Genomic DNA, 12376 nt, shown 5'->3' with positions numbered 1-12376 from the left:
ACCATGCCCGTGACTTAGAAGCCACCAGCACTGGGTGGAACTAGATTGAACCAGAGTGAGTCTGAGGAGAGTCCCTTACCATGCAAGGGGATTCTGCCTCCACTAACCCTTCTTCCTTCTCTCAACACCAGAGGAACATTAGGCTAGAAAAAGTGGAACAGGAATCTCTTGAATCAAATCAAGAGATTTTTTGGTATCTAACTGGTAATAAAAATTCACCGAATCTGCTTCATGTTGTTAAAGGAGCTACTGCCCAGTGGGGAAGAAGGAATCAAGGTAGCCTTGTTGAAGGTTTTTTACTGGTGTAAAACTATTATTTTTTTAATTTACTGGAGTAAAAACAAAACAGCTCCATATTTATACCCCAGTAAGCTGAGAAACTTTAAAAATTAAGTTAAAACATCATGATGGTGCGACTAAGTATGCTTGGGAACATTCAAGGACTCATCATCAACTGGAGGAGATGGGTTCCATTAACTTTAGGACAAATCATAACTGGTAGGTGAGAGAGGTACAGATAAGATGTGGGAGGGAAATGGAAGTGGACCAGATGAATTCTGGTTGGATGTGGACTGCTACTCCGATAAGGTGATATTTGAGTTGGAGGTGAGAAACTTGAGAGAAGGACAAAAAGGTGGGCTTTTTAGATCCAAGGACCAGAACAAAGAGACACAAATTGAAGCATGTGAGTAGTAGGTGATGGCTGAATGAGGAAGGGAGAGGAGGAGTGTGAGAACTGGAATAGAACTCAAGGCCTTCCCAATATGGCTCAGTCCTCCTTTTCAGCTTTTTTTTTTAAGATTTATTTTATTATTAATTTTTAAAGATTTTATATATTTACTCAAGTGAAAGAGAGAGAATGAGGAGGGGGAGAAGATAGGCATACTCTATGCTAAGCATGGAGCCCGAAGTGGAGCTTGATCTCATGACCCTGAGATCACCACCTGAACTGAAACCAAGAATCAGATGCTTAACCGACTCCTTTGCAGGTGCCCCCCTCCTTTTCAGCTTTAAGGATTATAGACTTCATACTTGCAGACAAATAAAAGCCATTGAATATGTTTGATAACATATTTTGGAATACTTTAATGATATGACTCTGGCAATATTACAGAGTCAGAGTCAGAGGACAAATTGATCAGAGAAAGCATGGGCATTCGCCATACTTCTCTACAGAAGCAACACGTGTCTGAGAGAGTGTGACAATGAGGAGGAAGACCAGACAGCAGCCTGGAATTATCTGAATGTGACTGGAAGGTGGTAAGAGCCTTGTGAGAAAGAGCAGTGCCGTGTGACTTCCACCTTGGCCTATTAACATAGGTGACCCTGCTGTGAATCATGGAATGGGAAAGAGATTTGTTGATGAGGAAAAATAATGATAATCGACTCTTAATAAGTATCCAGTATGTACTGGCACTTTTCTGAGTGGTTTATGCACACTGGGTCATTTAATCCTAACCACAACCTTAGGAATAGATACTATTTTACAGAAGAGATAAATTTGGTTTCATGCATGTCACATTGGAGGTGCTTATTTGACAATCAGATAGATGTACAGTACGGGTTTGGGAATCTCTTTCTTGAATTTAGGAGGTGCATTGTGACACTTGAGAGAATCCCATAGATAGTAATCCTTGCATCCTGAAAGCATATCCTTTTATAGCAGTGCGACAGACCCTGTGAAACTGGGAAATCCACCTCTAAAAGAACAGGGAGGAAAGGAATATGGCAGAGACAGCTAGCTGCTCACATAATCCATGTCTTCTTCGGGAGCACCCAGCTAGGTGACATTTCCCAGCCTCCCTTGCAGCTAGGTGTGGGTGACTTCTAGCCAGAGGAATGCAGGAGCAGAATCACTGTGGCAACCCTTCATATGGGTTTTCCCCTGCTCCTTTCCCCTTCCAGTTGATTGGGAATGGAGACATCCAGAGAGACTGTGGACATCATATGTATTTGACAAAGCCTCCATCAGCCTAGTTTTCTGAGTGACCATGTAGTGTCACTCAGAGACACTCACTGTCATCACCAGCCCTGATCACTTGAAATTGCCTGGGCTGCTAGGTGAGAAAGAAATATGTGTCTATTTGTACTTGAGTCATTACATATTCCAGAGTCTCCTTGTTACAGTGGTTACTACCCTAACCAAAGCAGAGGTGTGCAAAAGTGACTACGAAACACTAAAGAGGGACGAGCACTTTACTATGCTGTAGCATCTTAAGTAAAATTCATGCTTCTTTCCCAAGGGAGCATATGCTTAGATTAGATTTGTAGAATAAGCCAATAAAGTGACTTCATTTTTAATAACATTCTCACAAAACTTAGTGAAGACCTAAGTTCCAGGGTGACTTTTTATAAAAAAAAAACTGTTTTCCCCAAATCCATCCCCAGACTTCTGATTTGGTCTGCTTTGAAGTAGGTGCAAGCCTGCAATGAAACCTTACATCACATGCTGCAGGAACCAGCTCTTTGCTTACTTCAAGGCATCTGACTTGCACATGCTCTGCTCTGTACAATATATGAGGTTTCCCTTTCTTTGCAGGCACAGCACAAAGGGAAGGTCAATCAGCACATAATTGTAGGAACATTGCTGTGTTGAAAGCAGACTTCATTACCCTTTGTGAATGCTACCTGATATTGACTGAGGAATCATAAGGAGGAAAAAATTTAATGCGTCCTGCATATTTTGTAAAGCAATGTGCTGTGATTACCGTGAAGGATGTATTAGAACTCTGGTTGACAATGAAGCACTTTTCCAACAGCATTTTACACAGGAATATTGTAATAAGAATTACAGACACAAAGTACACTGTCCAAATCATCAGGACACACATTTTAGGCATATTCTAGGACCAGCTACTAAGACACGATTCAGACGCATGACTTACTGCAAATTACATCTCAATCTACTGCAACTTTTAACTCTCTGAGTTTGTGTGTGCATGTGCGCATGCACTACCTTGTGAGCAGAAGGCCCGCAGAGACTGGACAGGGAAATGAAATGCCTAAAGGGGCCACTAAATAGGCCTCACCCACTTGTAAAATCGGCATCCTCTGCATTAAGATAAGATTGGGTGGCAAAATGCTTAATTGTCATTTAAACAAAACAGAGCCTCACATATCAGGAAAATGCACCTTGGAAATAAAGACTTAAGTCACAGTGAGCTCCAAAGGAGAAAAGGAGGAACTTAATGCACCCCCATCATCAAGCATATCTGAGAGACAGCCAGTCTCGTAAATTTCACATCAACTTAGTTTGGCCTCTAAACCAAATCTGACTTAATGCTATTTGTAGATATAGATTGCTGTCTTTTTCATTACCGTTATCAAATGATGCATTTGCGGCTCAGCTCCGAGCTCCTTGACCCATTAAGTGGATTAGATTGCCTGTTGCCTTTGTCTTTTTGGCTTTTGCTTTATCCTCAAATATTCTACTCTCCTATACTACGTGTATAACATACACACATTATTATGTATGACATGCACAGACACATGCCTGCAATCCCAATTAGCCCGGCGACCCCAGCGCTTCTGTTTTTTAAGAGGGCTGTGTTCAAATCTCTTATCAGAGTCATCAATCCTTTCCCGTAGCAGCAGCAGCAGCAGCCACAGCAGCTGAAATCCTCTGAGAAATGGAATGTCACAAGCCCAGCTCAGGGCTCCTTGTAGAGCTACACTCAGCAAATTGCAGATTATGCTCCCTATTAAGCTCCTGGCTGGGGCATCATGGTAGATTCCTTTTCAGGAGGAGCTTATGCCTGCCCCCACCCTGTCTCTGTCTCATGCATGATAATCACAAACCCATAAGGACTGCAGCAGTAAAAAAAGAAATGGCTCTGGAGAAGTCCTGATGGGGTTTTTACCATGAAAATAGATGCTCTTGTACATATGGGGAAAAGTCAAAGGCGGAAAAAATAAAAGAGGGAGACAAAGACCAAGGATTTGTTCCTGACTCTTGGAGCCAAAGTATACTTCTAGCAAAGTTTGCTGTAGACACAGTCAACTTCCATGATTGGCTGAACACTGAGGTTCTGCCACGTGTGATATATACTGCTGGGTACTGCAGATGCAGCTCTGAGCAAGACAGGTGCTCTCAGCAGCAGCTGGTTCAAGGGGACACATAGTTAAACAAGTAATCTTAGTAAAATATGGCAGCAATTTCTGTGATACATGTTCTTAAATGAGCATTCAGAAGGGGTTCCTACTGTGTTCTAAGGAAATGGGGGTTCTGAGCCCAGTTCCAATGTAGTGGTGGCACTGGGGGAGTTTCCCACACACTACCAAGCAATTATTGGACACCAGGTGAGTGCCCTACAATTCAACTCAATTCCCACACTATTTTTACCTAGAGAGAGAGCATCAAGAACCCACAGCATCAGTCCTATGAGACTACTCCCCCTTTTATCAGATGCCAATCACAAGTCCAGGTTGTCATCTGTGCTTCTGACTGATCGGGTCTAGATTGGGAGTTCCAAACCTCCTCCTTGGGTTTGATATATTTGCTAGAGGATTTCAAGGAGCACAGAGAAACATTTTACTTACTAGGTTACTGGTTTATTATTAACAGATATAACTCAGAACAGCCAGATGGAAGAGATGCATAGGGCAAGGTATGGGGAAGGGGCATGGGGTTCCATGCCATCCCTGGGCCCTGCCACTCCCCCAACAGCTCTACACATTAACCAACCTGGGAACTTTCTGAAACTGTTTTTTGTTTGTTTGTTTATTTTTTATGGAGGCTTTGTTACATTGGCATGATTGATTAAATCACTGGACATTGGTGTTTTATTCAACCTCTAATTACTCTCCTTTCCCCAGAGGTCAGGGGGTAGGAATGAATGTTCTACCTTCTAACTGCATGGTTGACTATGGTGGCAACCAACCCCATCTTTAGGTATGGTCCCAAAGTCACGACATTAGTGTAACAAAAGCAACTCTATCCCTCTCATCAGGAAATTCCAAGGATTTCTGTGTCAGAAACAGGTCAAAGACCAAACATATACTTCTTTTTTTCTCCAGTTTTATTGAGAAATACGGATATACATCACTGTATATATTGTGAAATCATCACCACGTAGGTTCAGCTAACATCTATCTTCTCATACAGATACAATTAAAAAGAAAAGGAAGAAGAAAAGGATCAAGGAAAAAAGATTTTACTCCTTGTGATAAAAACTGTTAGGATTTATTCTCTTAACAATTTCCCTATATATCTTACAGCAGTGTTAGCTGTAGTCACCATGTTGTGCATTATATCTTTAGTACTTATTTATCTTATAACTGGAGGTCAAACCTTTTGACCACCTTTCTCCAATTTCTCATCCCCAACCTCCTTCTTCTGGTAACCACAAGTCTGATTTTTTTTTTTTCCTCTGAGTTTATTTTTTTGTTTGTTTGTTTTGCCTTATTTTTTTAGATTCCACATATGAGTGAGATCATACAGTATTTGTCTTTCTTTATCTGATTATTTCACTCAGCATAATGCCTTCAAGATCCACCATGTTGTCACAAATGGTAAGATTTCCTTGTTCTTTTTTTAATGGCCAAATAAAATTCCATTGTATACATGTATATCACAACTTCTTTTTTTTTTTTTTTTTTATTTATTTATGATAGCCACAGAGAGAGAGAGAGAGAGAGGCAGAGACATAGGCAGAGGGAGAAGCAGGCTCCATGCACCGGGAGCCTGACGTGGGATTCGATCCCGGGTCTCCAGGATCGCGCCCTGGGCCAAAGGCAGGCGCCAAACCGCTGCGCCACCCAGGGATCCCTATCACAACTTCTTTATTCATTCACGCATTGATAGACACTTAGGTTGTTTTCATACCTTGGCTGCCATAAATAATGCCTTCTGTCACAATCAGAGTCTCAATGGTCAAACCCCACAGATTCCCCTGCAATCCGTTTGGTAAGAGATTTGTAGGGGCTTCCACAAAGTGGCCCATATTACTGGAGGTGGTGCTTGCTGTTCCTTCTGGGTTCCCTTTTCCCACTAGAGGAATCAGAGGCTTAGGAGAGACCTCTCATGGTACTACACTGGCCTGGGGAAAGGTAATGTGATCAACATGTAGTGGCTTTTCTTACCCTTCTAATGCATGTGTCTTGGTCTCTGAGGTGCAGGAGGGGTGCTTCACCCTCATCTCTGTCTTAGAATTCTCCCAGTGCTGTCTTGTTCTTGAGTACCTGTCAGTTGTTCTTTGTGACAGTGAGTAAAGTCAGGAATGACCTATGCTGCCATCTTGATGATGTCACTCCTATATTGTGAATCATAATATTACATAGGGGAATCAAGGAAAGCTGCTTGAGAAACTGACATTTGGGCTGAGGCATGCAGAACAGAAAATCTATTTCCCGAGGAGACTTCCCTGTCTTTGGGTAAATAATAAGGGATACTTGTAGCTTGTCTCCAAAGTGGCCACTGTCAATTCCTTTCCTCCCTCACAGACTTGCATTTCTTCATTGAGAAGTGGAATCTGTTTCTTAAGAAATAATTAAAAAAAAAAATCTGGGCTAGTCTTAGTGACTTGGACAGATACTGTAATATTGCAAAAGAGATGTTATAGAAGTTTCAATAACATCTTTGGAGAAATCCAGTGACCAAGTAAGAAGTCCAGCTATCCTGAGGCCACCATGCAGTGAGATGCTATAGTGGTATGCAGATGTCTTAGAGGTGAGGTTGATATGTCATTGAGATGGAGATGAGAGAGAGAGAAGAGACCAGGTAGCATCATGGCTCTAGATATGTGTGTGAAGAAGCCATTTTGGAGGTGATTCACCATTCCCAGTTGCTCTAGCTTATGCCTAACATATGAGCTTATTGTTTCTATAGCTTCCTATCCTTGAGTCTAGGCTGATCCTGTCACTCATTTTTGGCCAATAATATGTGGTAGAACTGAACTGAGAAGCCTTGAATCTTTTGCCTGGGCCTCTTGTAATGCTTACTTGTCTTACTCTCCCTCTTGAAATCCAGGTGCCATGATATAGGAAGCCCAAACCCTAGGGAAGCCATGTGCAGGCACTCTGGCCACTCTGGCTTAAAGGCCCAGGTGAGCTTCTAGCTGAAAGCCAGCACCAACTGCCAGCCACATGAATGAGCCATGTTGGTCTTTAGCCTAGTCAAATCTCAGATGGCTACATAACCCATCTGATATGATAGATGCCAAGTGACAATTGTCTAATTCTAATTATCATTGACCATGATCTTATTTTGCTCTACGTCAACTTTGAGTGATATCTTCCTCTTAAATCATTTTGAGAAGTGAAGATATTGAAGTTGCAGTGTAAGGAGGGGTATAATTCTAACACTAGACCAAAAAAATGTACATCAAGCGCCTCTTCTATATGTGTTAGTAATCAAAGCATCAGTCAATCCACCAACAAATAAGTTAAATGACACTTTATATATGACATATATATGGCATAATCCCTATTCTTAGGTTCCCCAAGCATTTCCTAATAAAGTCTTTCTAGGCAATGGGTGGGAAAACACAAAGTCCTGAGCAGGAGGAAACTGTATAGTCTATCACAGTGTCTGGCACATGGTAGTTCTTTACTAATTCTGTGAATGAATCATGTGGGAACTCAGTGCCAAACACTGGTCACCAATTCAAGTCCAGGTGTGGCCTTACCTTCTGCAGCTCTTAAAGATGATACATGCCTCAAGGGCCTGCCTATAAGTCAGAAAGTTCTTCAAACAGTGTCAGGATCAGGGAGGTCAGGATTGAGAATATTTTATATATGTGTGTGTGGACACACATATATAATATAATTTATATAATTTATATAATTTATATAATTTATATAATTATATAATAATTTATATAATTATACATTTATACACAAATATAAACATGTATGTGTATATATAAATATAAATATAAAAAATATATATGTATAAAACCTTGTCTGCTTCTTGCTCTTCTTTCTTTTTGTGCAAGGTAATGTGTTAGACATTATAGGATTTATATAAATGTCTGTTTCTAGTCTCCTAGCCTGAAGTCTTGAGAGTACCCAAGATTCCGATTTACTCAATCCTCCCTTTTTTAAAAGGTTGAGAGAAATAGTATACTATGGAGTAGTTTAAACTTTAGAAGGAAAGATCTTCAATAAATACAAAACAGCACGAAGTAAAATAAGCCTAAGTACTTTACTGCACTATGGAATTCTTACATGGAAACTAAGACATAGAGAAATAGGGACTGTCCCCGAAAATAGGTAAAGGGGTGATTTATGCCCAGATCATCAAAAGATCCAGCTCCCCAACTCTTCTGATACTTTGCCTGGAATTTCACCATTAGAGGCATTTTGTTGGAATTAGCATTTAATTCATCAGATGTTCACAAATACATTATACAAAAGTAGTAATGTAACCATTGGGAAATCAGCAGAGTAATGTCATGAATACAAGGGAGGTGACTGAAGTGAGGATCAAGAATGGAGAGGTGAGGGGAGCCTGGGTGGCTCAGATGGTTAAGTGTCCACCTCTTGATTTTGACTTAAGTCATGATCTCAGGGTTGTGAGATTGAGCCGAGTTGGACTCCAACTAAGTGTGGAGCCTGCTTGGGATTCTTTCTCTCCCTCTTGCTCTGCCCCTTCCCCCTGCCTTCCATCTCTCTCTCTCTCTCTCAAAAAAGAAAAAAGAAAAAAGGAGCAGTGAGGCTGCAAGCATTGGGGTCTGTTGGGGAAAATGAAGATTCTACCTAGGAACTCCAGTCTGGGACGGTGGGTACTAGGGCAGCATGATGGGAAGAGGGAGAAGATATTGAGCATTTGCTACATATATTTGCTCCAAAGTTGCCTTCAAATGGAGAATCAGCCAGAATAATTACAGTGAATCCCTCAAGATAGGAATATAGGACAGGGGAATGGAATGGTGCAAGATACAGGGATAGAAAAGACTCACTGATCTACTTTAATCTGTATCACCATTTCTCACATTCACCAATGTGCCTAAGTTTTTATTTAATAAGATGTTTTTTAAAATTTGCTCGACTGTTTTATATTATTTTCATTTGCTGACCACAGCTGTAACCTCAGAGAGGAGATGCTTCCCCTTCATAGCCAGTTTTTTTGTGCTTTCCAATGTAGAAAAGACAGAAACTTGTCTTGCAAAGAGAATCTTAGAAAGCTCTCCTGACCCCACCCATCATTGCCACCAGCTTCATAGGAGTAGCAAAGCAGCTTCTCAAGACCCTCTCTAATCTCCGTAGTGACCCATTTCCCCCAATAAATAGTAGATTGGTGACAGGAGATTTAGGATGAACAGCCTGCCCTCCAAGCATCACTGCCACATTAGCACTGGCTTCTGCCTCCAGGTAGATCTGCGTGTTCTTGACATTTGGCAGACAGGAAAATAATCCACCTCCGTCTACATAATTAGACAGTATCAGGAAAACCCAAAGTTGCATGAAAACTAAGAACCTTGGGCGGCCCGGGTGGCTCAGCACCGCCTTCAGCCCATGGTGTGATCCTGGTGACCTGGGATCGAGTCCCACGTCAGGCTCCCTGCATGGAGCCTGCTTCTGGCTCTGCCTGTGTCTCTGCCTCTCTCTCTCTCTCTCTCTTTCTCTCATGAATAAATAAATAAAATCTTAAAAAAAAAAGAAAACTAGGAACCTCATCTCTATCTAACTATAGCACATATGTTACTTTAAAGAAAAAATAGGAGATGTCCCTGGACTTAAATGATTCACCATAAAAGCAGTGTTAAAGGAAAGAATTAAATATATTTCTTAGGATTTTGGCAGGTGGGGAGGGTTGCAGGGACAGGTTCTTAATTAGCTCAATGTAAAAAGGGAACTTATTCTTCAAATGCCAGAGATCTCATGGAATCCAAGATCAGGATTGGAGATGGGTCCCAGCAACAAATGGAACGAACAGCAAAACTCATCACAACCATCTCTATCTTTTCATTTATTCCTCTCAGTTTCTTGTTTTTCTTTCTTCAAATTGGCTGCCTCTATCTCTCCTGAATACAAGGTGGAAACGTAGTCATGGAGTACACAACTTTAAAGCATATGCTACAGGTAATGGAAGTCTACCAGCTTTAAGCTCCAGCCTTAAGTCCAAAAATGGTGGAAGAGCCTTTGATTGGCTTGCCTCAGGTCAGGGGTCATGGCCACAATCACCCTGGAGCTAGAGTCACACAGGATAGATGGGGTGTCCCTGAGGTAACTGTATGCATGATGACCATGAGGGTGGGAGTGAGGGAACAGGAGTTAAGCCACTAGAAAAACTAAAGAGCCAGGCAGGCAAACAATGTAGCCAATACAGAAACCTAAAGGCAGCACAGCAGACCATGACCATTATGAGACTACTTCTCTAAGAAATGCGTGCTCCCCAGTTCTGTTTAAGGATCCTTCCATTTAAAGGAACAGAGATACTTGTTTAATCATGACCGAGACTTCTCCTAACTCCTTACTGATGATACTGAAGTAGCAGATTTTTCTCTCTTACATCCCATACTTCATAGCCTCTCCTGCTCTCAGAATGACTCTTAGGGGGGGAATGACAACACTGTCCCCTTACCTTCAGATTTCCCCTTTCAACCATCATGGCTCTCTTGGCTTCTCATCTGTCATTCCCGTGATTGAGGGGAGACATGTGGGAGTAGGTGGCATAGAGAACCACCTTTGGTATCACCAAGTGTTGTAGATTTGCCGGGATGTTTCATTACCCATGGAGCCCACTCATTTAAGCAATTAGGGATTTGGGTCTTGGGCATTTCTAGGGATTAATGGCCAGTAGCAAAAACTCACTGCTTACAGTCTTGTCAAGGGCTGTTTATCAACTGGAAATGACCTGCTTTAAGGTGACTGATTATGTTTAGTTGGCAAATTAGATGAACAAGAGCATATATTCATTTTGAGTGAGTCAAGGAAGACAGTAGAGTGAAAAGTTTACTTGGGCAAGACTAGCTTCTCGGTTGGCCATTTGAAGCATTTGCCCTTGGTTTTAGACACAGAGGTCCTCTCTGTAAATGTTCTTTTCTTTTAGAGGACCATAAAATACTGAAATAAGAAAATGAGAAAAATATCTGCATCACTGTTGTGTAGGTATTTAATCCTAAAGCTCAGCAGAGATAAGAAGTTGTGTGATGCAGTGGAAAGAATAATAGTTCAAAAGCTGGGACCAGAATTCTAGACCTGACTGCCATTCCTTACCCTTGTGACCATGATAAAGTCATCTCACTTCTAAGTTTATTCATGTCCCAAATAAGGCATGTGGAAGCAGTGCTGTAGAAGGGACTCTAGCTCTGCCATTTTGTAAGTATAGCTATAGACTATCATCATCAAGTTACCTAGAGAAGATCTGATACAGTCAGCAATACGATGTTATTTAATGCCTTTTTTTTTCCTAAGGCAGTGAAGGAATTCCTTACGCACTGGTCATGTGGGCTATTCAGCGACTTTATTTTGGAGACTGAGTCAGTCGCCTGTGAAATGCCACACTTCCTGTTCTTGCCATTCCTGTTTCAGCACCTGATGTGCCCACCCTCTTAATGCTCTTCAACTGGTCTTGTTCATAGAAAGCCCTTACCACTAAGCCCATAAGCCCACCACACTGGGAAAGTTTTATTTCATGGCTGCCAGATTTGGAAGAGGGTTCTGAAAATGGGGTGGGCTGTTGACAAAAGGAATTGACCTTGGTTAAGGTATCAGAGTATGGAGCCTCAGCAAGCTCACAGAGCTGGAAGGGAAAGATGTGTCACTGGGACCTTCATGCTTAGGTCACAATGAAAACTGGATAGCCAGGACAAGGGAAAAATAGTTCCTTGTTGGAAAGGCAAGTCAGGACCTATGGTGTCATTGTGGCATTCAGATGATGAAATTCTCTTCTTCAGAGAACAATCTTTTCCCAACCAAAAATGCACAATGCATTTTGTGCATCCAAAGCCATAATTCTAATAGGCATTTTATGGAACAGCTATGAACACTTAACTCACCTGGATCCCACAGTAGCTCTGTGAAGCAATGAGAAAGTTGAGGCTTATCTAGGATAAATAATGTTCCCAAAGTCATGCAGCTGAACTCAGATACTCTTTCTTGACTGTCTGATTCCAGAAACTGTTATACCACACTGTTTATCTAGGGGGAAGCAGAGCAGGTAATTTGCCTCCAGACAATTGGGATTAAATGATGAATTTATGTATTTAATGGAAGCTAACACTTAAGTGGTGTTCACTGTGTGCCAGCGACTTTTTCTATGCTTTCCACATATGAACTGATTTAATGCTTACTATGTGCCTTGGACATAGTTACTATCACTAATTTCATTTTATGGAGTGAAAGGGAGCCACAGAGCAATTGAGTAACTAATCCAAGATTCCACAGCCAGCAATTGGTGGATTTTATATTTGTGCCTCTTTTGATGATTTGT

General features: G+C 41.4%; 1 long non-coding RNA gene across 1 annotated transcript in view; it reads right to left on the bottom strand.

Annotated features, from left to right (window-relative positions):
* The window catches only part of LOC144284506 (uncharacterized), a 54282-nt gene extending 48066 nt beyond the window's left edge, over positions 1-6216 (bottom strand). Inside the window, exon 1 of the long non-coding RNA XR_013352935.1 lies at positions 6082-6216. This is a non-coding gene — a long non-coding RNA (uncharacterized LOC144284506). The remainder of the gene's footprint in view (positions 1-6081) is intronic.
* Positions 6217-12376: the final 6160 nt, after the last annotated feature.

Source organism: Canis aureus, chromosome 15, assembly GCF_053574225.1.
Source record: "Canis aureus isolate CA01 chromosome 15, VMU_Caureus_v.1.0, whole genome shotgun sequence".
Classification (NCBI taxonomy): domain Eukaryota; kingdom Metazoa; phylum Chordata; class Mammalia; order Carnivora; family Canidae; genus Canis; species Canis aureus.
This window is presented reverse-complemented; position numbering and strand designations above follow the sequence as displayed.